The sequence below is a fragment of the Puma concolor genome, chromosome A1 (assembly GCF_028749965.1).
Source record: "Puma concolor isolate L17-30 chromosome A1, mPumCon1.1.hap2, whole genome shotgun sequence".
NCBI classification, from domain to species: Eukaryota; Metazoa; Chordata; class Mammalia; order Carnivora; family Felidae; genus Puma; species Puma concolor.
The window spans coordinates 14,156,359-14,181,417 of record NC_141667.1 but is presented as its reverse complement, the minus strand read 5'-3'; the positions used below and the strand labels follow the sequence as shown (position 1 = coordinate 14,181,417).

Below are 25,059 nucleotides of genomic sequence, written 5' to 3'. Positions count from 1 at the left end.
TTCAGCCCCTCCCACCATGTGAGGACAGAGGAAGAAGTCGGCACTAGGCCCCAGAGCCCAATTATGCTACACCCTGACCTTGGAATTTTATTGCCTCCAGAGCCGTGAGAAATAAATTCCTGTTGTTTATAAGTCACCCAGTCTATGATACTTTCTTATAGCAGCTTGAACAGATGAAAGCCATCAGTAAAGCTCTATATTCCTGCTGATTATTGTCATAAAAACTTACACACCACCTTGCACCCTGAAGATTGACATCCAGCTGGTTTCCTGCTATAGTTGGATTTCTTTGTAGATATAATTAATGTACAATAAATGTTCAGTACCTTCAACACACGTGAAACGTGTTAAAAGTTAGAAATAAAAACTTACAAAACAACATCCAAGTATTGACCAAAAAACATTTTCGGAGGTTTTCAATTACACTTAGGATATGTTTTCAGAATAATGCATCAGCTCCGTAAGTAATGAGTGGGGGCAAAACTGAACCCTGAAAACACTTCAGATGAAGACGTAACTGTCAGAAAAATTACGCTTCGTTAGTTTTGCTCATGCAGAACTATTTCATCGCGTTGTGTTTATAGAAGACGCTCAGTTGTTTCCCTTGACCTACTTTTGATGGGTCATCTACCAACCCTTGGTGGTCCTGCTGGCCAAGACGTGCCCTATGCCGAACTCTAAGAAGCACTTTCTAGAAACAATCAAATGCTAACCATCTCCCCTTTTATGCAATGCTAAAAATATTTTAAAACTATCTTTTCAATAGAATTTAAGTCAATCTATGGAAGATCCATCACAGGCTCCTGAAGCTAACATGACTTGCAGTTGAGTGTTGGTTGAGGAAAACCATGTGGGAAGACTTCTTAGGTTCAATTTGCTAGAACAATATATCCACCTAAAACTCAAAAGCAAAAGTCAATAGTGACATAAAATGATTACTAAGCCTCAGAAGCCAAATTAAAACAATTTCCTTGTCCCATCCTATATCCTGTGAGAATCATTTAAATATATAAGTCAAGGGCTCCTGGCTGGCTCAGTTGGTAGAGCATGAGACTCTTGATCTCAGGGTCTTGAGTTCAAGTCCCATGATGGGTATAGAGTTTACTTAAATAAATTATATATATATAATATATATGTATATATCATATACATATATAATAATATATTATGTATATTAAATTTATATAAACATACATATATATATTTAAATTCAGTTAGTTATGGAAGACTATTTAAGTAACCAGTTTCCTGCATATAAAAAAAAGCATTTATAAAACAGAAATTTGCACCAGGTGGAAATTATTCTCTTGCCACCACCATGGGGAAAAAAGTAACTTGAATTTTATGGAAAAGGGTAGAATTCTTGAGACAGAATAAATATTAAGATAGTCCAGTACCACAAAAGTGGTCTGAATATTGCTAAAGTTGAAGGTTGTAGCTGAGGACTCATTCTCTTTTCCTTCAGACTTGAGAAGTCTGAAGAGCTTAACACACAAACACTTACAATCACTTACACCACTTAATTTGGGTAGAACCATTTTTGTTTTGTGCTTGAGCACAGAAATATGGGATATTTCTTTCAAGGAAAAAAAATTCAATTTGTTTATAAAGGTCTGTATTTTTTCTGAATTTTCTTATGTGTTCAGAACCTCATTAAACAGTTTTATCTAAGAAATCTCTCATGAATTTTTTATTTTTTTAATGTTTTTATTATTTTATTTTATTTTTTGAGACAGAGAGAGACAGAGCATGCGCAGGGGAGGGGCAGAGCGAGAGGGAGACAGAGAATCAGAAGCAGGCTCCAGGCTCTGAGCTGTCAGCACGGAGCCTGACACGGGGCTCGAACTCACGGACCATGAGATCATGAGCCGAAGTCGGACGCTTAACCGACTGAGCCACCCAGGCGCCCCAGGTGTTGGTTTGTTTTGTTTTGTTTTTTCAATCAAGCAGGAATTCATTTCTACATTTATTGTCAGGGACAAATTACACAAAACAAAATTAGGACGCATCAACTTTTTACAAAGCTACAGAAAGCAACATTTTACAAGACTTTGTTGGGAGTTTGTAAGTTGAGAAAGAGTTCAGGCCAGTTACAGGTTTTAAATGCCAACTTTGCTTTGGGAGGTCATGGTCAGCACGAGGTCATGGTGACTTGAAAACAGTAAGGGCAAAGATTCACTATGTTCACATAAAAGAGAGAGCAAGGGCAAGAGTGAGGAGAATGAGATCAATGAGAGGAAGTTTCTTATTTTGAATCAAGTCTCTCCACCCTCGCTATACCACTTCTTCTGAAAATCTACTCCTCCATCCGATCCAATCTTTATCTGCGTCTTTTTTACTCATGGAAACTGCAGCCAGCTTTTCTTTTCTTTTTTTTTTTTTTTTAACATTTTATTTTTTATTTTTTTATTTTTTTAACGTTTATTTATTTTTGAGACAGAGAGAGACAGAGCGTGAACGGGGGAGGGTCACAGAGAGAGGGAGACACAGAATCTGAAACAGGCTCCAGGCTCTGAGCTGTCAGCACAGAGCCCGATGCGGGGCTCAAACCCACGGACCGTGAGATCATGACCTGAGCCGAAGTCGGACGCTTAACCGACCGAGCCACCCAGGCGCCCCATGCAGCCAGCTTTTCTAGCAAGATGCCTTCCGGGCACCCAAGAATGAGAGTATCTAGCTGTGTAAGGTTTCTACCTGGACTCCACGGTGAGTGGCATTTTGAATCAGGGAGCCCATGAAAATCGTTTCTCTGTTCTCCAGTGCTCAGAAAGGGGCTCAGTTTGGGTGCGTGGAGCCCTTGAGCTGACTTGCTGCTCAGTCCTCTCCATAGACAGAAGACATTCTCCCTCTTCTAGAACTGAGGCTCTCAAATCCTCTGGCTCCTACCACGCGAAAACACAGGCCCTGACCCCCTGCCTTTGGTTTTAGTAAAAAAAAAAAAAAAAACTAGCAATGTTTTAAAACATAGGAAGGCACAGCCCTAGTTACCTGGATAGAATCTAATCGATATTTTCGCCTTTATGGAAGTTGTTCCTATAGTCACCGTAGGGTTTCTGGGAGCTCTCATTTACCCTTTCCTTTCTTCAGACCCTGAAATAAAACACTTACTAAAGAGTCTGGTTGGGTGCAGATGAGAGAGGAAAGGAGAAATGTTGGATCAAAAGGGGTTCTGAGTAAGAGAAGCAAAGAAGCACTGTCATGACCGACTCTGAGATTTCAGTCCTTTGAGGCCACCGATTTTCGCTCGTCCCCCCACTCCCTCCAAATAGCTTTCAAGAACCCGTCTGTATCTTGGTAGCAAGCAAAATTACTGGCAATTAAGTATTAGTATTTATCTTAACCCACGTATTGAATTTTAGGTGTCTCGATTTGCACAGGGCCACCCCTTACAATTGTCGAATCTTCGTTTCAGTAATCCTCAGTTGGTCAGTATCCATTAGTGTCGACCCAGTCTTTGGAACAAAACTGCAAGCCCTAATTACAGCAGTGTCGCTCTTCAGAAAATGCAACCTTGCATAATGACATAGTTTCCAGGCATTCGCCACCCTCCAAACCCCGGGGGATTACATGCACTGTATTCTCTCTCCAATCACTACATACTCCACGATGTCACCCACTTGCATTTCTTACTAATATGTTCACGTTTTTGTCACTACGTCAGTGAACACCACCACAAGTCTGTGACAAGGAAAGTCACTGGTATACTTAACTGGTATATACAACCAGACCACACCAAACCAAAAAAAAAAAAAAAAAAAAAAAGACTAATATAGAATTTCTCCCATATGATCTAAAAGTTACTATATTTACAACTTCACACGCTATTCCTATTTATGTCTTCTTTCTCTGTGCTAATAATATCTAGGCACCTCCTATACAAGACGTACAAAGGTCCCATCCGTTGCCAAGATTTTTATTCTGAAAATGCAAATCTGGATTAATTAACCATTTCATCTCCAACCAGGAGAACCGAGTTTTTAAGGATGACATCAACCAGATTACAATGAGGATGACTCCATGCACGTAGCAAAACGCAACATGAATGAATATGCCACGGCAGGTGTCACAGGCTGGGGCTTTATTCCCGGTTTGATTGCTGCTTCATGATATGATCAAGACGGACTACAGTCTCCTTTTGATTCTGTTTCCATTTCAGAATCAGAAGAAAATACATCTGCTTCACACAAATGCTGAGAACGAATCAGTGCTTCCTGACACGGTTAAATGTGTGGCCAGAGTATATCAACTGTACTCTTGAACAAGTAATTATCACTCTGAATTCAGGGCTGCAAAGCTCCCACAGGCTTATAAGCAAAGCAATCCATGATTGATTTTAAGGTAACCTGCAAAGTTAGAACTCATGAATTGTATCTGCAGACAAACTCTTCACCAGACCAACTGGGTTTATAATTACTGCGGCCTAAAAAAATACCCAAGTTACTGGTTAGCTGAAGCAAATATTAGGGTAAGAGAAAAGGGGGGGAAATTACCTTTAAGAAAGAATTTACAAGAGCACCGGGGTGGCTTAGTCGGTTAAGTATCAAGACTCCATGATTTCAGCTCAGGTCATGATCTCCCAGTTCCAGAAGGGGCTTCACACTGGGGCAGAGCCTGCTTGGGATTCTCTCTCCCTCCCTCCCTCCCCACTGCTCATGTGTGTGCGCTCTCTCTCTCTCTCTCTCAAAATAAATAAACAAACATTAAAGAAAAAGAATTTATAAAGAATGAAGAAACACGACATATTCAAAAACTATATTTGATAAGAACAGATATGCCCCAATATGCAGTGGGGCGTCTGGGTGGCTCAGTTGGTTGAGCATCCGACTTTGGCTCAGGTCATGATCTCCAAGTTCATGGGTTCAAGGCTCGCATGGGGCTCTCTGCTGTCAGCACAGGGCCCCGCTTCGGATCTTCTGTCCCCGCTTCTCTCTGCCCCTCCTCTGCTCACACTTTCTCTCTCAAAAATAAATAAAACATTAACAAAAAAAAAAAAAAACTTAAAAAAGAATCCAACATGCAGAGTGGCCTCAAGAACTTCAAATGTTCAGAAATTATTCTAGAAGAGACTTAATCTTCATAAGAAAAGAACTGTTTTGAGGTGGGTTCAAGTAGGAGCCATGCACAGAGACAAGTGAACCAAAAAACCTCCTCTCGTCTAGCAGGAGAGAGACGACATACAGAGACAATTAAAATGAGAGTAAGCTGGGGCGCCTGGGTGGCGCAGTCGGTTAAGCGTCCGACTTCAGCCAGGTCACGATCTCGCGGTCCGTGAGTTCGAGCCCCGCGTCAGGCTCTGGGCTGATGGCTCGGAGCCTGGAGCCTGTTTCCGATTCTGTGTCTCCCTCTCTCTCTGCCCCTCCCCCGTTCATGCTCTGTCTCTCTCTGTCCCAAAAATAAATAAACGTTGAAAAAAAAAAATTTAAAAAAAAAAAAAAATAAAATGAGAGTAAGCTGAGTAAGCTAAGTGTTACAAGAGGGTGAAAAACCATACTTTTCCCAGAAGAGATAACCTTTAGTTGGAGTAAGGGCATCAGGAAAGTTTGATAGAGGAGATGGGGTCTGAGATAGTAGAAATATCAAAAGTATTTATACACATAGTACTTACTCTCACTGTATATTGACTCATTAACTGTCTCATCAATCCTATGGAGAAAGAATTATTATTACTACCCCCACTTTGCCCTGAGGAAACCAAGGCATGTTGTGGGTCAATAGCTCACCTAAGATCGTACAACTATTCCTCTGGAGGTGTTGGTGTGAACCCAAGCACGCTGGCACTTACATGAGGTCTCGACCATCATGATAACCTCCCCGGACAGATAGCTATACTATCTATAGATGAAGACAGGAAAGTAGAAAGTCCAGTTAAGATTGTAAGAAAACCCTCTTGACATTGAGGAGATAGGTGAGGATGTATTTACCTGGAGGGAGGGATGATGGAATATAAATCTATAAGGCTGTCTAATAGAATGTTTGTATTCAAATGGCAGAAAGTAGAAAAGCAGCTCTTAGAGGAGTCGCAAAGGGGAAAAAAGTATACATCTCAGAAGGCAAAGGAAGAGAGGGTTTCAGGAAGCAGTTTGGCGGGTCTGCATGCTGCTGCAAAAAGGCCAAGAGGGAAATTGTGTGACTCGATCTGGGGATAAGTTGCCCACTACTGACTTTGGAGTGACTCGGGTGGAAGAATGAAGATATAGGTCTCTCAGGAAGGGCTCACAGAGCGTAAGAGGAGCCAGGAGAGATATCCACAATGGTCAACAGAAAAGAGTGTTGCTACAGTAAAGGCAAAAGCCAAGACAAGAACTTGGAATGTTGTCAAGACAGAGTTTGTAAGGGTTTGGAAGAAGAGAAAATACATATGGGAAGAGAGGAAGAGACAAAGAAGGAAGAAAGAAATGAAAGGACAAACAGGAAGGAGAAATCACTGATTATTCAAGGTTCTGGAAGACTCACTCAGAAAGTAAGTCAAAATTGGGCTTGGTAAAGCTTACTTACTATACAGATGGGGAGGGAGAGAAAGGAGTGAGGGCAAGTCCAAGGCCAGTGGCGTGCCCAGACTCAGCATCCACATCCCTCTCTTTCAAGTGAACACGGTCAACTCCGACTTATTCCGGAACAAAGATTCACTACGATCTCAACAGGATCTCTCTGCAGGGCACGTTAACTCATGAGCATTTGAAATAGTTGTTTACCTTTTAGTATTCCAGGTCTTTATTTTTCTAGTTATTTACCATATCACTTAGCTTCTTTCATATTACAACACTTAGGATTTCTCAAGCACACAAAGAAAAAAGGACAACCATTTCATCAATTAAAGTGTTAAAGGATGAACACAGTGACCAATAAACCTGGAGAGGTCTTATCGGAAAACAATTTGATGTGCCCAAGTTAAAGCAAATAGGTTCATCACATTATATGTAAAAGGCTTGGAAATAAGGGAAGGCACATTTGGTCTCTAGACCCTTATTCGCAATGTAAATATAAAAAGGGCATTCAATCTTAAGAACTACTTTGCTACACTTACGCGTTCCTGATCATGCAATCTGGTCTTGATCTTTAATAAGCCATCCATCTGTCTCATCCTCGCTTAGCCCTTTTATATTCTGTTGTATTGGGCAGGGAGCTTTAACAGTAACACAGATCTAGTCTTACTGGAGCATTGACCTAAAGCCCTTCTTCAAATTTCTTCAACACGTATCTGAAACCTCAAGAACAAAGGTTTTGTTTTACGGTTGTGAATCCACGATGGGTGCTCCATAAACATGGCAGGCTTACTCCACACTGAGAAATGCAATTTTCAAATTATAAACGTATAAAATGAAAGAACCAGGAGTATAAATTTGGTTACATAAGCTCAGCTTTTACACAGCAGTAGAAATAAGTATGCTAAATTACAACCGAAATCCCCATTCCATTAAATGAGACATGGCCAAGTTCCAGAGATCATCCACGGTGGCGAATTCTACAGCATTAGGGCCCATCACGTAATTAAGAGGAGGACGCACAAATCACTGCGAGACTTTTGAAGTTACTAAATGCATATTGTAGAAACCAATTTTTCAAAGTATATCTCCAGTTGGCTCTACAACTTTTAACCATACAACTGAATTTATGTGCTGCTATAAATTTGACAGAGGACATTAAGTATGGCTTTGAATAGGAGGTTGACCGAATGCAGACCTTATGCAGAGGGGTTTTTTTTTTCCCCTCCCGTTTAAAACATCCTGCCACACGCAGCAGACCATCAGAAAACATGTATTATTCATTCTCATCAATAGCCTAATATGCTTTCTTTCAGAGTCTGCTGTGCATTTGCATCATTATTTATGTGCACTTAAGGAGTGGTCCTTTCAAGAGTCTTGGCTGCGACATTCTAACATTTGACTCCATATGAATCACCTGTTCTTTTCGCCAATAAAGCTAGTAAGTGAACCACAACCAACCCACGAAAGGCAAGCTAAGATCACTCCTGAACCACTCCTCCCGTCCACTACCGACCTGGGAAACTAATATGTCCTATGACTGCCACTAACTGAAAGCTCTCAAGACAGAATTAAACAAAGCCCAGGGAAAAACAAAACAGAACAGAACAAAACAAAACAACAACTTCCAGAAGCTGAGATATTCTGGGGGCTTACTGGTCAACTAGACAGATCATCCTAGGCTTGGAGCCGTAACAGATGCGCTCAATGTAGTCCCCTGGACAAAGTCTGACTAGTAGCCAGGGAGAAGGAAGGAGACCCGGCGGTGCAGGGAAAAACCACAGTTTTATTTCCAGTATTTTCTATATCTAATCACGAAGGGCTGGTTCACACGTTTTATGACCACTTAAAATTGTCACATATTGACATTTTAATGTACCTTTTTGTTCTGGCACCAATAGTAAATGTAGTGGTATTTCCAGTCCTGCTGCTATTTCATAGTTTAACCATTTTCAAAGAAAACCATTATATATATTTTGAGAGAGTGTGTGTGTGCCCGCACGTGAGCGGGGCAGAGAGGGAGACACAGAATCTGAAGCAGGCTTCAGGCTCCCAGCTGTCAGCACAGAGCCCGACATGGAGCTTGAACTCACGAACCACGAGATCACGACCTGAGCCAAAATGGGATGCTCAACCAACTAAGCCAGGCAGGCGTCCCTACAGGTCCTTGATTTTTAAGCAAAGAATTTGCCCTTTTCTCCCCCCTTGGTGCTATGCTTAGCGCAAAACAAAGAAGAGTTTAGGAAACATGGGCTGAATTAAAGAAGAATACATTGAATCCACAGGCAAACAGTAAAAGCTGTCTCTTTTCAAGAGGCTACTGCAATGGTGAGCTTAAATAACACAAGGTCACCTCTAATGTCACTTGTAATGCGGCCCCCTACTCTTACAAGTGGAGTAGATCTCTCAATATTTCCCATCCAAGCATTCCCTCTCCACACTTGCCTTCTTCAAGTTTGAGTCTCCTGGCCACTTAATGAGCCATTGAATAATAAGAAAACATTGAAAGTCTGAGTCCCAGAGTGCTGTGAGATTGCAAAACATAACTGAGGGGTATTTGTTCCCACCCGGGAACTCCGAAAGCAAGACTACGTCTTTTATCTCCACACCCGCTATGGTAAAAATTCAATCCATATCTCCTTGCGGAATGAATGAATAGGAACGATTTCTAATTGAAGCAAATGGAATTCAGTACCAACTTGCCCCTCATGTCGACGTCATTCAAAATCTTTTTATTTGGTGAAATTTAAAAACAACATATCAAATAGAAGTAGTGAAATTTGAGAACAGCGGAATCACGCCAGGACCTTGTTAATGATGCAGACCAAGGGGTCTTTTTCCAGATTAACTCATGGGTCTAGCGTGGGTCCGAAGAATTGTATTTCTTAAGAAGCTAACGTGGTAGAACTGAAGCCAGTGGCTCAGGGGACACTCACTGAGGAGTTTGCAGCCACACGGGAGTCGGCTAATGGTTTTGCCTCATCTATAAAAACTGAAACACGAAAATTCCAAAGACCAGTATGATTATTGGTAGCCATGAAGCAGAAAACGGGAATAGAAGAACACCTAGCTGGGTCTAACTCCGAGGTAAGGGGGGACAGAACAGGGTGGCGTCAGCCCCAATAAAATCTCGTCACCTACGGGGCCATCTTTTAGTTCTCTTTGCTGTCAGAATCACAAATACATTAGCATTATCGCGACTTCTCTCCCTCCCAGAACCTCTCCAGCAGCCATATCCCCCCCCCACCTCCCTACCCCCCTGCTCTCCCCCCCAGCCCCATCATTAGTGCCACTGTTTAGCCACAGAAGGGGCACCACGCGAGCAGTCTGCAGAGAAGAGGAAGGTTCCAGACCGAAGAACAGTGTTATCAGCTGCAGAGAAGCGCCCCCCCCCCCCGCCCCCGCTCCGCACCTACATCAGGCCTTAGGTGGTCCTTTGTTACTGCAGCAACTTTTCACACTGGGGGGACACACAGTAGGGCTCTGTAAACTCCCTTCTTACAGAACCAAAGCTTCAATTGCTGTTCTGGGTTTACAGCTCTCCCTGAGACAATATGCTTTTCCGGGAGCATCCATTTTATAGAATTAGACAACAGATTTTCCTCTTCTACTTCAAATGGAGCTGATGGCTGGCCAGCGAGTTTTGAGCCCCCATCCAATATACCCTGTGGGGAGAAAGCACTTGGGCAATGGGGTCAGCAGGCCAAGTTCGGCTGTGTGAACTTGGGCGGGGAAGTTCACCTCAGCAAACTCGGTCTCACCTACAGAAGAAAAAAAAAGTGGGGGGGGGGTAGGAGCGAGGTTGTTAATAGCATTAACTGCAGTACTGGCACGAGAGAGCAAAGTTCAGCTCATGACACACAGTAGGTATTCAGGAAATTTTCATTCACCTTTCTTTACCTCGTGAAAGAGAACACCACAGGCCCAAAATGGAGTCACGTATGCTAGGCCACGTCACCAAACCAGGGCTCAAGACCTAACCTACCTGCAGCTTCAACCTCCCCTTAGAAACGGAGGCTTACCCGGGCAGGTAAGGAATGTTCTCATCCGTGCTAATGAAGTAATCTGTCACATGGGCCCCCTCTATGCCCCTAAGGAAGATGAAGTCATCCACAAAACAGGAGCCCTTCTCTGCCCACTAAAGGAAGGACCTTGCCCGAAACAATCCTTTCTTTTCTTTTGCTAGTAACATCCTTGCCCTACCGGCCTTCCTACAAAAACCTTCCATTTTGTACAATTCCTGGGAGCTCCCCTCTACTGGCCAGACGGGACGCTGCCTGATTCACAAATGGGTTGATAAAGCCAATTAGATCTCTAAACTTTACTCGATTAGATTTGTGTTTAACAACCTGAAACCTCTTCTCAGCCCTGTTAGGTAACTGGTGGTGACCTTGAATTTCAAGATTAGGTAAAATAGAGGGGGAATAAATTACTGTATTCAAAACAGGCAAACAAATGGAAATCGATTCAATTATGATCAAAAACAATCATTTTCCTTCACATTTAAATCCTAGACTAAAGCCTGCAATACTCATCATATAATGAGTAGGTTTTAAGAGCAAGTGAATGTTACTAAATGTGCAAAATCTTACAATGATAAGAACAGACGCCTCGTGTTGAGAAAAGATGAATGCCAACAGGGAACACCAAATGACTAAGGGAGCCCAGTACGTACGGGAGAAAGTGCCAGAAAAAAAAAAAAAAAAATCAAACGGGAGAATGTGTCTTAAAATGTGCTTGAAAGCAACTTTGGGAAAGAGTATTTTCCAACTACATATCCACCTCCCTTGTTTTAGGTAGATCGGGAGGCTGTGGCAAAGGGCCATGCATAATACTCAGTTTTGCCCATCTTACCTGTTTGGAGTTCAGTAAAAGTTTTAAAATGGAAATATCAATAGTCCCTTTTCCTAGGAATATTTTATTTTCCATGTATAAAATAATACATTCAAACACAGAGTACAAAAAAGAGTTACCAGAAATCTTTCCTTGCTGTTAGTATAAAATTCAGGCAAGAAGTCGGCCATTTCTCTGTTTTTGTTTTGTTTTTTTTCTATAGGCTTAGAAAAAGCAAGTTAAGAAAATAGATTACCCAAATCCGTGATCCAAGTTTTCTTGGAATCAGGGAGCCACCAGGGAACGAGACATTGGATTCCAAGCCACACGAATATCATCACAGTTGGGACTCGCCTGCTGACCAAGTGCTAAATATCAACCCAGCACGTGAACTTAAAACCAAGCACCTATTTAATGCCTCAGCAGTGTCTCTCTTGAGGGGTTCAAGCCATGCAAAACTCACCCCACTCTCCTTAGAAAAGGAACTAACACCATTAATTGCACATGATCGTGTGAACTGGAATCAACAATGTTCTGTTCAACTTGGGTTTCAATCTCATTATGGCTGACTTGGAGAACAGAGGTAAAAGAAATGTAGAACATTTAAACTTCCTTACAACTTGCAACTTACAGCCCATTGACAAGGACTTGGGACCAGCAGAGTGACCTTCCTGCAGGAACTCAGGTGCCTGGAGGTTAACACTTGGTAAGGGCAAAGGGCAACCTTTGCTTGACATTAGCCTGAACTCCAGGATCCTGTACGGTTTATTTTAACATAATCCCATTTGGAAGCTTCCTTTATCTCTATCCCCTCAAGATATATGTTAGCAACTGGCCCACTGATACACATCTGTGGCCCACTGATACACATCTGAAGTGTCTCATGACTAAAGTTTTACTAGGCAATAGTAAATGACTCCTCAAGGTCCTGGAACAAATCCCCTAGAGACTTAAACTATCCCTAACCCCTTCCTTCCCAGCTTGAAAGTGTATAATCAGGGGCGCCTGGGTGGCGCAGTCGGTTAAGCGTCCGACTTCAGCCAGGTCACGATCTCGCGGTCCATGAGTTCGAGCCCCGCGTCGGGCTCTGGGCTGATGGCTCGGAGCCTGGAGCCTGTTTCCGATTCTGTGTCTCCCTCTCTCTCTGCCCCTCCCCCATTCATGCTCTGTCTCTCTCTGTCCCAAAAATAAATTAAAAACGTTGAAAAAAATTTAAAAAAAAAAAAAAAGAAAGTGTATAATCAGTCACTCCTCACAACTTTTTCCGCCCACGGGTCCTGTCCCCATGCTTTAACATCACCTTTGTGGCACTGAAGACATCTCAAGAATTCTTTCCTGTTTGCTCCCAGACCCCCAACATTTCACATCAATGGTCACTACTAGAGGTTTACGTTAAACAAGCCACTTTTTAATTCTCCAAGGCTTGGTCATTTCGTTTGTGCTCTTAAGTGACTATCACTGTATCTCTTAGGTCTATAATTTTTGGTCTTTGCACAGATGTACAATAATCATGTGTGGATTGGATTAGATTGTATTGAGGACTCAAATCCACTTCCACGTTTCTTTTGGAAACGCCACAAATGTCCAGGCACTGTCCCTGGTTCCCTCGGAACTCCCATCCATAGGTCCGTCAAAGTCTAGACCCCAGGAAGATTACACCTTGTCAATTGGTCAAAGGCAGCAAGCAGACAAATAGTAGCTCGGGGCGGGGGGGGGCTGGATTCTGACAGTGTGGCTTAGGCAATTTTAACAAGTACACTACAATAAAAAGTCAATTATTTGGCAAGAGTTAGAGGAAAAAATACATAGTCAGTGGCCCACATCTTTCCTAATGAGGCTTTCTAGGCTCTCCTAGGGATGTCTTTCAAAGTTCTGGTGCACCATCTGAGATGCAGAACAGGGCGGGTTGTTAAGGCAAGGGTGGGAAGTCAGGCTGCTATCAGACAACTGATGATTCACTCAGTCTGACACAAATTCCTTCTGATGAACAGACCAAGGATCCTATCTACACTCAACCCAAGTCTCCTATGTGGGTGTCTGGAGTTCCCCGTCTATAAGCCTACTCTCTTCTGGAGGACGGTGCTAAACAGAATGCACCATTGGCAGTGTGAGTCTTAAGCAATCTTTAGTTTTGACAGATGTGTTTGAGGAGAGGTGTAATGTCTTAATGAGAAAGTCAAAGGCACACATCTTGTCCACTTCAAACAGAAGGTGGGGATGATAGAGAAGACATATTTAACGTGACAAAATCGGCCCGATTTCACAAGCTGGCAAAACCCAGCCTCGGTCAAGATTCTGAGAGTTCCACTTCTCCTTCCTGTCACCAACCTTGCAGCCCCACAACTTCTGAACCTGTAACACAGAGAGCAGCGGGTTACAAGTCACATTTCCTGACTGACACTAGGCATGGGCGTGGGGTGAGGGATTAGAAAACGCAGAGCGGCCTTGCACTGCCACAGTTAAGTCACCAGGTTCCAGGTGACTGTTAGGTATAAGGAGAATACAGAAGAAACGCTGGGAAGGGAATATTCACCTCTGACTCACGAGTCAGTTTCAATGGAGAAAATCCCAGCAGACTTACGAAAGTATTAAGTGGGCAGATTAGTTTACTATGTCAAGAACGCGAGACCAAAAATTGATTCAGTTGAATCAAAGGGAAAGAGAATTTTTGTTAGGATGGCTTCCCCTAGCCCTGGTGACCGGACGCTTGTCCCTCACATCTCTGGACCTGCAACGTTCTTCTGTAAAACAAAGGGACTGAGCCAATTCGTCTCTAACACGTGAGATGTCTAAGACACTAATTCGGTAAATACCAAGAGAGAAAAAATTTTCGTGTCCAGAATTACCGATGTGTTTAGAGCAATGGGTCCAAATAAATAAACGTGTAAGCAGGAGCACTGCAGGTTACAATAAATTACCATGTACAACTTAAAAAAAAAAAAAGTCAAAGCCATGCCATCAGTCAGTTGGAAGAGAGTGAATTAAAATTTCCTAAGACCACCCATAAAAGAGAGGGCACCCATTAAAATAAAGGCCAGTGGTCAGAACACCATTACTTTTTTTTAATGTCAACTGATGGACCGGTCAACGTGGCATATATGAAACAAAGACATCCGGCATAGATGGTGTGTTAAGCTTCATCCTCTCCACTTTCATATTGGAACTCTCATCTAATTTAAGCCTAAAATGTCTTAGGAATCAGTACCAGGCACGCCATATAGGAGAAAGTCATGATTCTGGATCACGTGACTCACACTCTGTGACAACTCGAATGTGGGATTTGCAATTCTTCATCAAATGAAACTCGGAGAAATAATTGTAGTTCTTCAAAACTGTCACTGAGCTCTTCACTATTCACTGAAGATTCATGGCAATGAACGCCCATTGAATTGAATGTTTTTATCAAATTACTTCATTTAACTGATTCACACAGATTTATTCCACTTGTAATGTAACTCTGAAAAGTAGACTATGCTGAGATCCAAACCATCCTCTATGGCAGGCACGACGGACTCTTTATTTAGAATTAGCGGAACTTGACTGTGATGTGTGATTACAGCGGACTCTCGGGATTCCCCAAACCCAGCCTTTCTGCTCCTCCAGTCACCACAACTTTAGGAGAACTTTCGCACAAGGAGAAAATATTTTCTTTCCTACAAGTCATGAAGAGAGCCAAAGGTCAAACAGATACATAATAGCACTCAAAGGCAATGAGCATGTAGGTGCTCAAGGTGTATCCTGAACCATGCAATGCCTGCGATGAAAAGGAACACACAAAAGGTGAATTACAATTATTTTAGCAAACATTTGCTCTGTCTCTTACAAATCAATGAGAACCAACAGCTAGAAAGAACAGAGAATCTACTTATGACTCTCCTACAAATTCATTACGCTCACTGGTCATAATCGGCACTTATTTGCACACAAAATACTAAAGTCCTCTTGGTGTGTTCTTCTAGAAGAGATTGCCCTTAAAATCATCTAGTTGAAATTACTAAAAACTCTCCACTGCAGGACAAATACAGATTTGAACAGATTGTAAAACCACCAACAAGCCAATTCCACCTTACAAAGCTTTTTCCATGATAGCTGTGTACGTCGGCATTATACAAAGAAAAAAACACTAGATGAAGCAACTAAGTTGAAGGATTTTTCTGTTCCTTGAAGACTCCTGAGGTGGTCTTCTTACCGCCCGGGAGTAAAATGCATGCAAATCTGCCAACAGTGTGAGGACCCACGACTCCTCTCATCTACAGATTCCAGTCTATACCAGTGTGGCTATCAGGATACACCCTGATGGTGATCAGAGCAACTCAGAAGTCTATTTGGTGGTCAAGGTCCTCTGTGACTTAGGGGTTGACGTGGAAGCGACAGATGACATTGAGACATTTGGAAGGACCTTGGTAACTCAGAATCCCATCAAGACTACACACAGGAAAATAAAATAGAGAACAAAACGGGGACTCCAATTTCACCCTTTTCATTTGTCCTCTCAGAATGGTCATCACACTTAGAAAAGATCGTTCTAGAGATAAGGTCAAGTTTAAGAACAAAATCAGCTACGTATTTTTCGAGGTCTGGAAACAAAGGGGAATAATTCACTACTTTCACAATTTTGTCAGATGATTTTACTTGCGGGCTTAAAAGCGGAAATTCTAGGGGCGCCAGGGTGGCTCAGTCGGTTAAGCGTCCGACTTCGGCTCAGGTCATGATCTCATGGCTCGTGAGTTCGAGCCCCACGTCGGGCTCTGTGCTGACAGCTCAGAGCCTGGAGCCTGTTTCAGATTCTGTGTCTCCCTCTCTCTCTGACCCTCCCCCGTTCATGCTCGCTCTCTCTCTGTCTCAAAAATAAATAAACGTTAAAAAAGCAAATTTTAAAAAAAAAGCAGAAATTCTAAAATTCACCTTTCTTCTAGAGCGGGGGCCAGCAAATGGGGCCACCCCCTTGCTTTTTCAAATAAAGTTTCATTAGAACACAGCCATGCCCATGGAGGAGGGCACTTGTTGGGATGAGCACTGGGTGTTGTATAGAAGTCAATTTGGCAATAAATTATATTAAAGAAAGAAAGATAAAAATAAAGAGACCTTCCATTTCTCACACATGACAAAAAGAAGAGTAGGAAATAAGGTGTTGGAAGCCGATGGTGTCAGATCTAAAGAGGATCCTTTAATGCTCATGCTATCGCCATGCTGGACGGGTTAGGGACTTCTGACTAGTTGCTTAGTCTTGAAGGGCCGAAGTCTTCTAATTTTCAAAATAAAGATGGTATATCCTCATCTGGCGGCCGCATCCGGCGGTTTTTTGTTTGGTTATTTTTGTTCGTTCATTTTATTTTATTTTTTTTATTTTTTTTTTTTTTTAATTTTTTTTTCAACGTTTATTTATTTCTTGGGACAGAGAGAGACAGAGCATGAACGGGGGAGGGGCAGAGAGAGAGGGAGACACAGAATCGGAAACAGGCTCCAGGCTCTGAGCCATCAGCCCAGAGCCCGACGCGGGGCTCGAACTCGCGGACCGTGAGATCGTGACCTGGTTGAAGTCGGACGCTTAACCGACTGCGCCACCCAGGCGCCCCTGTTCGTTCATTTTAAAAATGCCAATGAGCTACTTCGCATGGGTAACATTAAGACAAACTATGAAGTTATACAGAATAAAGTTATATATATGTATACATAAATGGCTATTTTCAAAACAAAAAACAAACAAACACAGCCATGCCCGTTCATTGTTGCACCCCCTCTGTTTTCAGGCTGCAAAAGCAGACTTGAGTAGTGGTGACAGAAATCACACGGCCGGCAGAGCCTAAAATGTTTGCTCTCTGGTCCCTTGAGGAAAAGTTGGCAGATTCCGGTCTAATCTAGTCTTAGATGAACATATTTAGCCAGTGCGAACAAGATAGTCCTTTTTTTTTTTTTTTTTAATTTTTAAATTTTGTTTTTAATTTTTCAGAAATTAAAAAAAAAATTTTTTTTTTTAATTCTTTGAGAGCAAAGGGACTTGGGTTGTTAGCAACAGCACAGCTCTTACCAAGTCAAAATCTTCTGACAAGTCAACTTCTCAGGAGTCAGGGTACTGAGGCACAAAATCCAGAGCAGAACCAATAAATGCGCTTGGTTTCCAAGCCAGGGATCTAATCCCTTTCTGCGCCATGGCATGGAGTGAACTGCCGAACCTCGGCAAGCCTGCTTTTCATTAGCATAAAATGGGGATAATAACACCTTGATGTGAGAAAAGATTTATTCTGAGGATCTTTTAATGATGAAATGAGACAACAAGGACCTCAGTGCTTTTCTTGAGCTGGCGGCATAGTCTTGTGTGCCCTTCAGATTATATCACACCTAGCCTTTTCTGAAGTTAAAATGTTCATCTTTGTGATGCGTCCATTATATCAAACAACAGCCCAACGGTAAAAATGAAGCTAAAATAAAAACACACCTATTGCTTCCCTCTCATTTCCCACACACCTGTCTTTCTCACCTTTAAGCTTCAACCTAAGTTTCTCTCTTCTGTCTGTGACTTCCTTCAAATGTTCATGGAGGCATCGCCTTTGGTCCTTGTCAACTCAGCTGTCTTACTTTTCCTGAGAGATTCACCCACGTGCACAGTGTCAAGAGCCTTCTGGAATGCTAAGGTTCCTTTGTCTAGTGTCTACAGCTTACCGACTATTATTTCCTGAGCTACAGACTCGAGCACGCTGTGGTATACCACTGACCCAACACGGACATCCCTTGAGTACTTCAAACTCAAGATTTCCCCAAGTGAGCTCCTTACCACCTTTCCCACCTACCTGAATCTACTCCTTTTCTGTGTTCCCATCCAAGAGACTAAAACCATCCACCCACCCCCACTGCCACGGCAGAAATATGGGGGTTTTGTGGACCAACGCACACGACCACTATCACAACCGCTCTGGTATCCAATTACTTGTGTCCTTCTCCTATGTAAAATAAGTTCAACTCCTCTACTAAGTGCTGGCAAACAAAATATGATCTAAAAAGTGTTGTACGTGCTTCTGAAGAAAGAGAGCTTGGCATTCCGGCCGCCATTTTGAACCACGAGGGCAGAAATCAACACTGAGAATGGAAGCTGAAAGACAGGACCCTGGTATCTTGAAAACACCACCGAACTACCACATCAGCCCTGGAGCCCATTGTTGGAATTTTATGTAAAAGAAAATTAAACTTATCTCTGATTTAAGCCATTATAATTTTAAATTTTCTGTTCTATCTATGCAAAAAAAAAAAATCTAATTCTAAGAGTAAATTTCTCAAACCCACTCCTTAAGTGCCAAAAATTCAGGTTAAAAATATCTCAACACATTTGGCAATAAATTATTCATAAGACTCCCTCCTCCCCATGACCATCTCTTAAACACATACATTTCTTAACAATCAGTGGTCAGAGTCTGGAATCACCCGAAAATAGCAAGCCTGCTCAATGAATTCACTGTGAAAAATAAATAGTAACAAAAATTAGGTTGATTCTTAATATTACTGTAAAGTCGGTGCAGCTAAAAACAGACAAGTGAATCAAAAATACATCTCCTATAAAATACAAAGTTTCTATACAGAACAAAGTGACTTTTTATAGTCAAGTGGAACAAAAACCATCACATGGAAATTGGTGTATTTTAGTATGGATGGACCAAAGCACACCAGCAAGGGTCTTAGCAATAAGTAAAAGTAAAAGAGAACCCTAAAAAAACATATGCAAATGAGAAGCCTTAGGGATGGTCCAAAAAAAAAAAAAAAAAAGAGAGAGAGAGCTCAAGTTGTGGGTTTCAGAAAAATTAAGGAAATAGGAAGGCACAAAGCCAGCAAAGAGGCAGAAATGTTAGCATGGGGGAAAAAAAGAGCCATTTATAGAAAACATGAGAAAGTCTACACTGAAGGTTTAAAAAGGTGAAGCAGCTGTGTGTCAAGTGATTTTTAAGTAGGGGTTAAAAAAAATGCTGGTGGGGGATGGGGAGGTGGGGGACAGCGAGGGGCACCTGGGTGGCTCAGTCAGTTAAGCGTCCGGACTCTTGATTTGGGCTCAGGTCGTGATCTCACGGTTGTGGGATTGAGCCCACATCTGACTCCCAGCTCATCTGGCTCCCAGCTCGGAGCCTGCTTAGGATTCCCTCTCTGGCCCTCCCCCCCCAACTCTCATTCTCAAAAGAAAGAAAGAAACACAAAAGAAAATGCTGGCAACTGCCTTACCACTGACCGAACAGGACCGAAAAGGTCTCATGGATCTAGTGACTGAATTTGGCTTTTCAAATTCCAGGCCGATTAATCACATCTATCTAGACTTTGGCCAGTGCCGCAGCTCAGGGGGGAGCAACCATGCAAAAGACCCCCAACACCGCAACCCAAGGAGATTAAAACTCCGACTTTTGGCCAGGCACACAGTCAGAGAGAGGAGCTTCTTACCTTTGGATTTGCTTCCGGCTGGAAAACCAGGCTTTGCCAGAGGGACGGCCGTGCCTCACCCAGGTCAGACCCACCCACCAGGAGGTTAGGCAATGCAAGGCCAGCGAGGAGGACAGGCCCTGCGGACGTGGGACAAAGGTGTCAGCTCTCAAAGGCCCTGTAAAGTCTGCAAGGTTGAGATCTCAAGGAAAGAAAAATAAAGCCTCCAAAATTCAAAAGAGAGAGTTTAACGAATAAGTACGTAACTATTGCTATAGACCGAATGCTGATGTGCCCCACCAAAGTCCTATGTTGGAACCGAACCCTCAGTGGACGGTATGCAGGGGCAGGGCCTTTGTGAGGTACGTGGGTGTTGGGTCATGCGGGGGAAGCCTTGATGAAGTGAATCAGTGCTCTTTGCCAACAGGCCCCAGAGAGCCCCCCCCCCCCCGCCCCCACCGTGGGAGACGATGGTAAGAACACAGTCCCCTACCAACCAGGAAGAGGGCTCCCACCAGACACCCCATCTGTTGGTACCTTGATCCTGGACTTCCCCAGCGTCAAGCTGAGTGAAATTAATATTTAGTGTTTAAGCCACTCACTCTAGGGTATTTTGTCAGGGCTGCCTGAACAGGCGAAGACAAATGTTCACAGTAATAGTTACGCCATCAAGCCTCTACAGATCGACATACACAGATTTATAGTTAATGCAAAGTGTATTTAATTTGAGGTGTGAACATGTTTAAAGTTTCATACGATGTGGTATAGGTCCTCCATAATTAAGAGATGCTGGGACTTGTGCAATGGTGGTGTGTGATTAGAAAAAAAGGTAATCGAGGAGCCCTAACACCGTACATAAAAGCACTTTGAAAGCTATGAAAAAAAGCACAGTTGCAACGTGGCGTGTATTTTTATCAAGACGGGAGGGTGTTGAGCTGTCCAGTGTCCCCTTGTTTAATGGTAGGCAACCATAAACACGCTCGTTGTAGGAAGCCGTGCCGTACTATGGGCTTGAAGTAGCTCACGTCCCACAGTGGAAAACACATTGCCTCCTTCCTTCTGAGTTTGAAAGGACACCTCAGTGACAGAGCTTGGTCAACGTCTCAGCTTGGTTTTATTCATCCTCAAGTGTACGCAACGAGAATGTTCAGCCAGAGAATAAACATCGCACTGTCCGTGCGGTAACGATCACACAAACACCACCATATCCCACGGTCACATTCAACTGCCTCTGGAGCAGATACTGTTTAACGATTCTGCTTACGTGACCCTTCCCCCCATGCAGATTCACACCGCGGGAGGCCACTATGGAATTAATGCCACAGATGCACCGGAAGTTCAACGCTTTGTCGCCTTATCACACACAGCAACAGCACATGATAAAAAATAATAATAATAATAAGCTTTTAATTTAAGTATGGTATGGCTGGGGTGCCTGGGTGAATCAGGCGGTTGGGCATCCAACTCTTGATTTTGGCTCAGGTCATGACCTCACAGTCATGAGATCGAGTCCCCAGTTGGGCTCTGCACTGAGTGTGGACCCTGCCTGGGATTTTATCTCTCTCTCCCTCTCTCCCCCTGCACTTCCCCCATCCCCACTTGCACACACACTCTCTCTCAAAAGAAATAGGTAAGTAAAATATGGCATCCTTGTTTTCACTTCAACGGATTCAGTTCACAACAGAGGCTGCTCTCATAGGCACAATTATTGGTCATTGTCTCCAGGTAACAAACATGAGATACGAACGTGGTCTTTTCATCCCACGAGTTTACAAACAGTGGCTAAATTTGTGTGTGTCTCAGAGAGACTGTTGCGTTTATAGCTGAGGTGACAATTCTAGCCCTAGGACTGCACACAACCATCTAAAAGATATTTACCAGAATATTATTTTTATTTATTTTTAGTGAGTTCAACATCCAAGGTGGCGTTTGAACTCATGACCCCAAGATCAAGACTCATGTGCTCTACTGACTGAGCCAGCCAGGTGCCCCATATTTACCAGAATATCAACCAGCATGAAACCATCCGTTCACTCCCCCAGGTCTGGAATATCTCAGATCGGTTTGAACAGAAATAATCACAAGCAACTGAGAACAAGACACAGGCAGACCCACGACCCCGGGGTACTAGCCAGCCCATGCCTAAGAAAGCTCCACGGTGGCCCAGATGCAGAGATTCACAATTTCTCTGATCACTAATGCCCTTGCCCCAGGAAACAGTGGGGCACTGTTAAAGAGACCACAAAAATGCTAAATATTTTCCAAATCCTCTGCAGCACATTTATCCCTTGATTCTTTTAACACAAAGTCTACCAATTCTTTTAAGTTAAATCTGGGACATATGACGTGTCAGAGGATTTAGACAGCCATTCTCACACACTCCGTTCCTGCCGCTGTCTTATACGGGAAGAGATACAATTTCTTAAAATTGACTGAGGAGTTATTCCACCAAAGGCCAGCTTAAGTGCTGGGCCAGGAACTTTAGAGGCCACATCAAAGTTGATTCCCAACCACAGGTACCTTTTGAAGAAGGAACACTCCAGGTAAGAGTTACAACTGACAAACCAAAGTATATGGAACACACATCCAGTGGGCAGTCCGGTATTCAACGGACTTCTTCCATCGTTGAATTGAAGACACAGTAACATTTAGGTTTTTTAATCCTCTGCACCAAATAAAAACATTATCATCACTCAGCCATATGTACGAAGTCAGGATCCACATCTTTTTAGAGTGCCAATGGACTCTATTCAGTCCGAGGGGCTCTGGGTCAAAGCCTCTCAGATTCATGTTCAGAACTTTAATCCGAGGAAAAACCCAACACTCACTGAAATGACTTTCATAAGGTGATACAAGATGACTGATAGAAGATTAGGTGCTTCTCCTCAACGGTCACAGCCAGAGTTCAGATCTCCAGAGATCCAGACGGAGCAAGAATGCAATGTTGAAAAAGATCTCTCATGGAAGGGTTTGGAAAGCAAATTGGGGAAATGGCCAATTGGGGAATGAGGCCCCTCTTTCTCACTGGCCCCCTACTGCCATCACGGGGGCTCAGTTTTCAACCTAGTTTTCAGGGTTGTCGTGGCCCCTGTGATCTAGAATTTCCAGCTTCCCAAAGGTCTTTTATGGGGAGGGCTCTATTCTTGTCAACACAATGGAGAACGTCCTCTGAAGAGTTGAAGCCAATTCTCAAAGCTGGGACAAGTTGTGGCCATCATTTCTGGCTGAAAGACCCTCTCCAAATACCTTTGAGTACAATGGGACTCTACTATGAAGCCATCTCCAAGAATTCTAGAAAGGTTTTAGAAAACCTGTATCCCCTTCCTTTTTTAGGCTCTTCCTGACATTTATTTCTCTATCCACACATTTCGCTGATACAATTCAACCTATCCTAATTCACTACACTTCCCAGTTTTATGTTTTGACTCTACGAAAGCAAATACACAAGCTTGAGCATCATACGCCCATCACTCTGAATCCTGACGCTTCCAAATAATCCATACTGATGCTGGCTGAGCTACCCTACACAATTAATTTCTCTCCTTTTTTTCCTTCCCTCACCCTTTTCTTCATTTTTGTCTTTCCCACCCCAGCAAGTTTTCTCTGTGTTTTTCTAATAGTAAAGACTGAGGAGATTCTCTACCTAGAGAGAGAAAGAAAAAGAAAAAAGTGATGTAACTTTCTGTGCAGTGCCTAGTAATTTCTAAAAGCCTATAAAATTACAGTTTTTTTTTATCATTAATCTCAGAATTTCATACATTAAATCGCTGAGGTGAGAATGTTTACCAAAACAATGGAATTACTCATAGAGGCAAAGTGGTATTTATAGATTTGTATAGATGTATACACAAAACATCATATATCTAGCATTTAGATGTAGCACTTATGCAATGTCTCTTAACAATGAGAATAGAATAGGGAGGCCAGACAGTATTAATGGAAAAACTCCAGGGAGAAGAAATAGCATCAACAATGACAAAAGACACTTTATCTTCAAAGTGACAGCAAAACACAATGTTTTGAAAACTAAAGTTTAACTGTAAAATAACTTTAGCATTTTTTAAATATTAAATGTGAAAAAACCTTAACAAAATGTATCTGATAGCCACCACAGGGGAAAATGTCTTATTTCAACATTGGCACTTAAGTATGTTTGAAAAAACTGTAATTAAGGTACCTTCAATGTACTTCGGCGCAAAAATATATTCAATGACGCATTTCCACTAAGCTGTACTTAGGTTAAAATCTCACTTTAGGATCTGACGGTGCATTCGATCGTAGTGTCTGTGTGGGTAACTCGGAGTCCCTCTACCTTGACTTCCCACCTCCCTAAAATAGGGGTTGAAGAGGCAAGTCCCAGGATTCAATGTCAGACCCCCGCGTGGCAAGAGTTACTAACTACAACACACGTCCCCAGGTATTCGTGGATAATGTACTCCCAAGCGAGAATGTGTTCTCCCAACATGATGACACTCTTACATTTTATTCACATTGAAAGCTCAGTACAATTTTCACCTATACACACAAAGCAAACAGTGGCGACAACTCTACCAAATGTGGTCTGAAGTTAAAGCAGATGACTCATAAGCATAAATCCAATTATATATTATCACGAATTAAATTACTAGTTAAACACACACACACACACACACACACACACACACACGATGATGGACCAACCTTTCACCTAATTATTCTGTCCTGCAGACCCTGGGAATGTGTAATGTACATATTCTCAATCTTTTTTAACGTTGATTTATTTTTGAGAGAGAAAGAGACACAGAGTGTGAGTGGGGGAGGGGCAGAAAGAGAGGGAGACACAGAACCGCAAGCAGGCTCCAGGCTCCGAGCTGTCAGCACAGAGCCTGACACGGGGCTCGAACCCACAAGCTGTGAGATCATGACCTGAGCCGAAGTTGGACGCTTAACTGACTGAGCCACCCAGGCACCTCACAAACAAAATAATTACAATTTGTCAAAAACGCTCTAAGGAAATGAAGATCTAGATAAGACAGGGAAGGGAATGATGGAAAAGACCACCCCTTCCTTCTTTTTTCTTTTTTTTAGTTTTTTAAAATATAATTTATTGTCAAATTGGCCTCCATACCACACCAGGCCTCATCCCAACAAGTGCCCTCCTCCCTGCCCACACTCACTTTCCCCTCTCCCTCACCCCCATCTGCCCTTACTTAGTTTGTTCTCAGTCCTTAGGAGTCTCTTAGGGTTTGCCTCCCTCCTTCTCTGTAACTTTTTATTTTACTTTTTATTTTTTAAAATTTACAGCCAAATTAGTTAGCATCTAGTGCAACAACGATTTCAGGAGCAGATTCCTTAGTGCCCCTCACCCATT

General features: G+C 42.6%; 1 protein-coding gene across 3 annotated transcripts in view; it reads right to left on the bottom strand.

Annotated features, from left to right (window-relative positions):
• BASP1 (brain abundant membrane attached signal protein 1) overlaps positions 1 to 25,059 on the bottom strand; it is a 56,871-nt gene that overhangs the window by 8,645 nt on the left and 23,167 nt on the right. The window contains exon 1 of one of the 3 annotated variants that reach the window (XM_086676361.1): positions 19,731 to 19,857. The exons of the other annotated variants lie outside the window; for them this stretch is intronic. The gene's annotated coding sequence lies outside the window, so the exon portion shown is untranslated. Of the gene's footprint in view, positions 1 to 19,730; positions 19,858 to 25,059 lie in introns of those variants that run through there. 3 annotated transcript variants of the gene reach the window in all.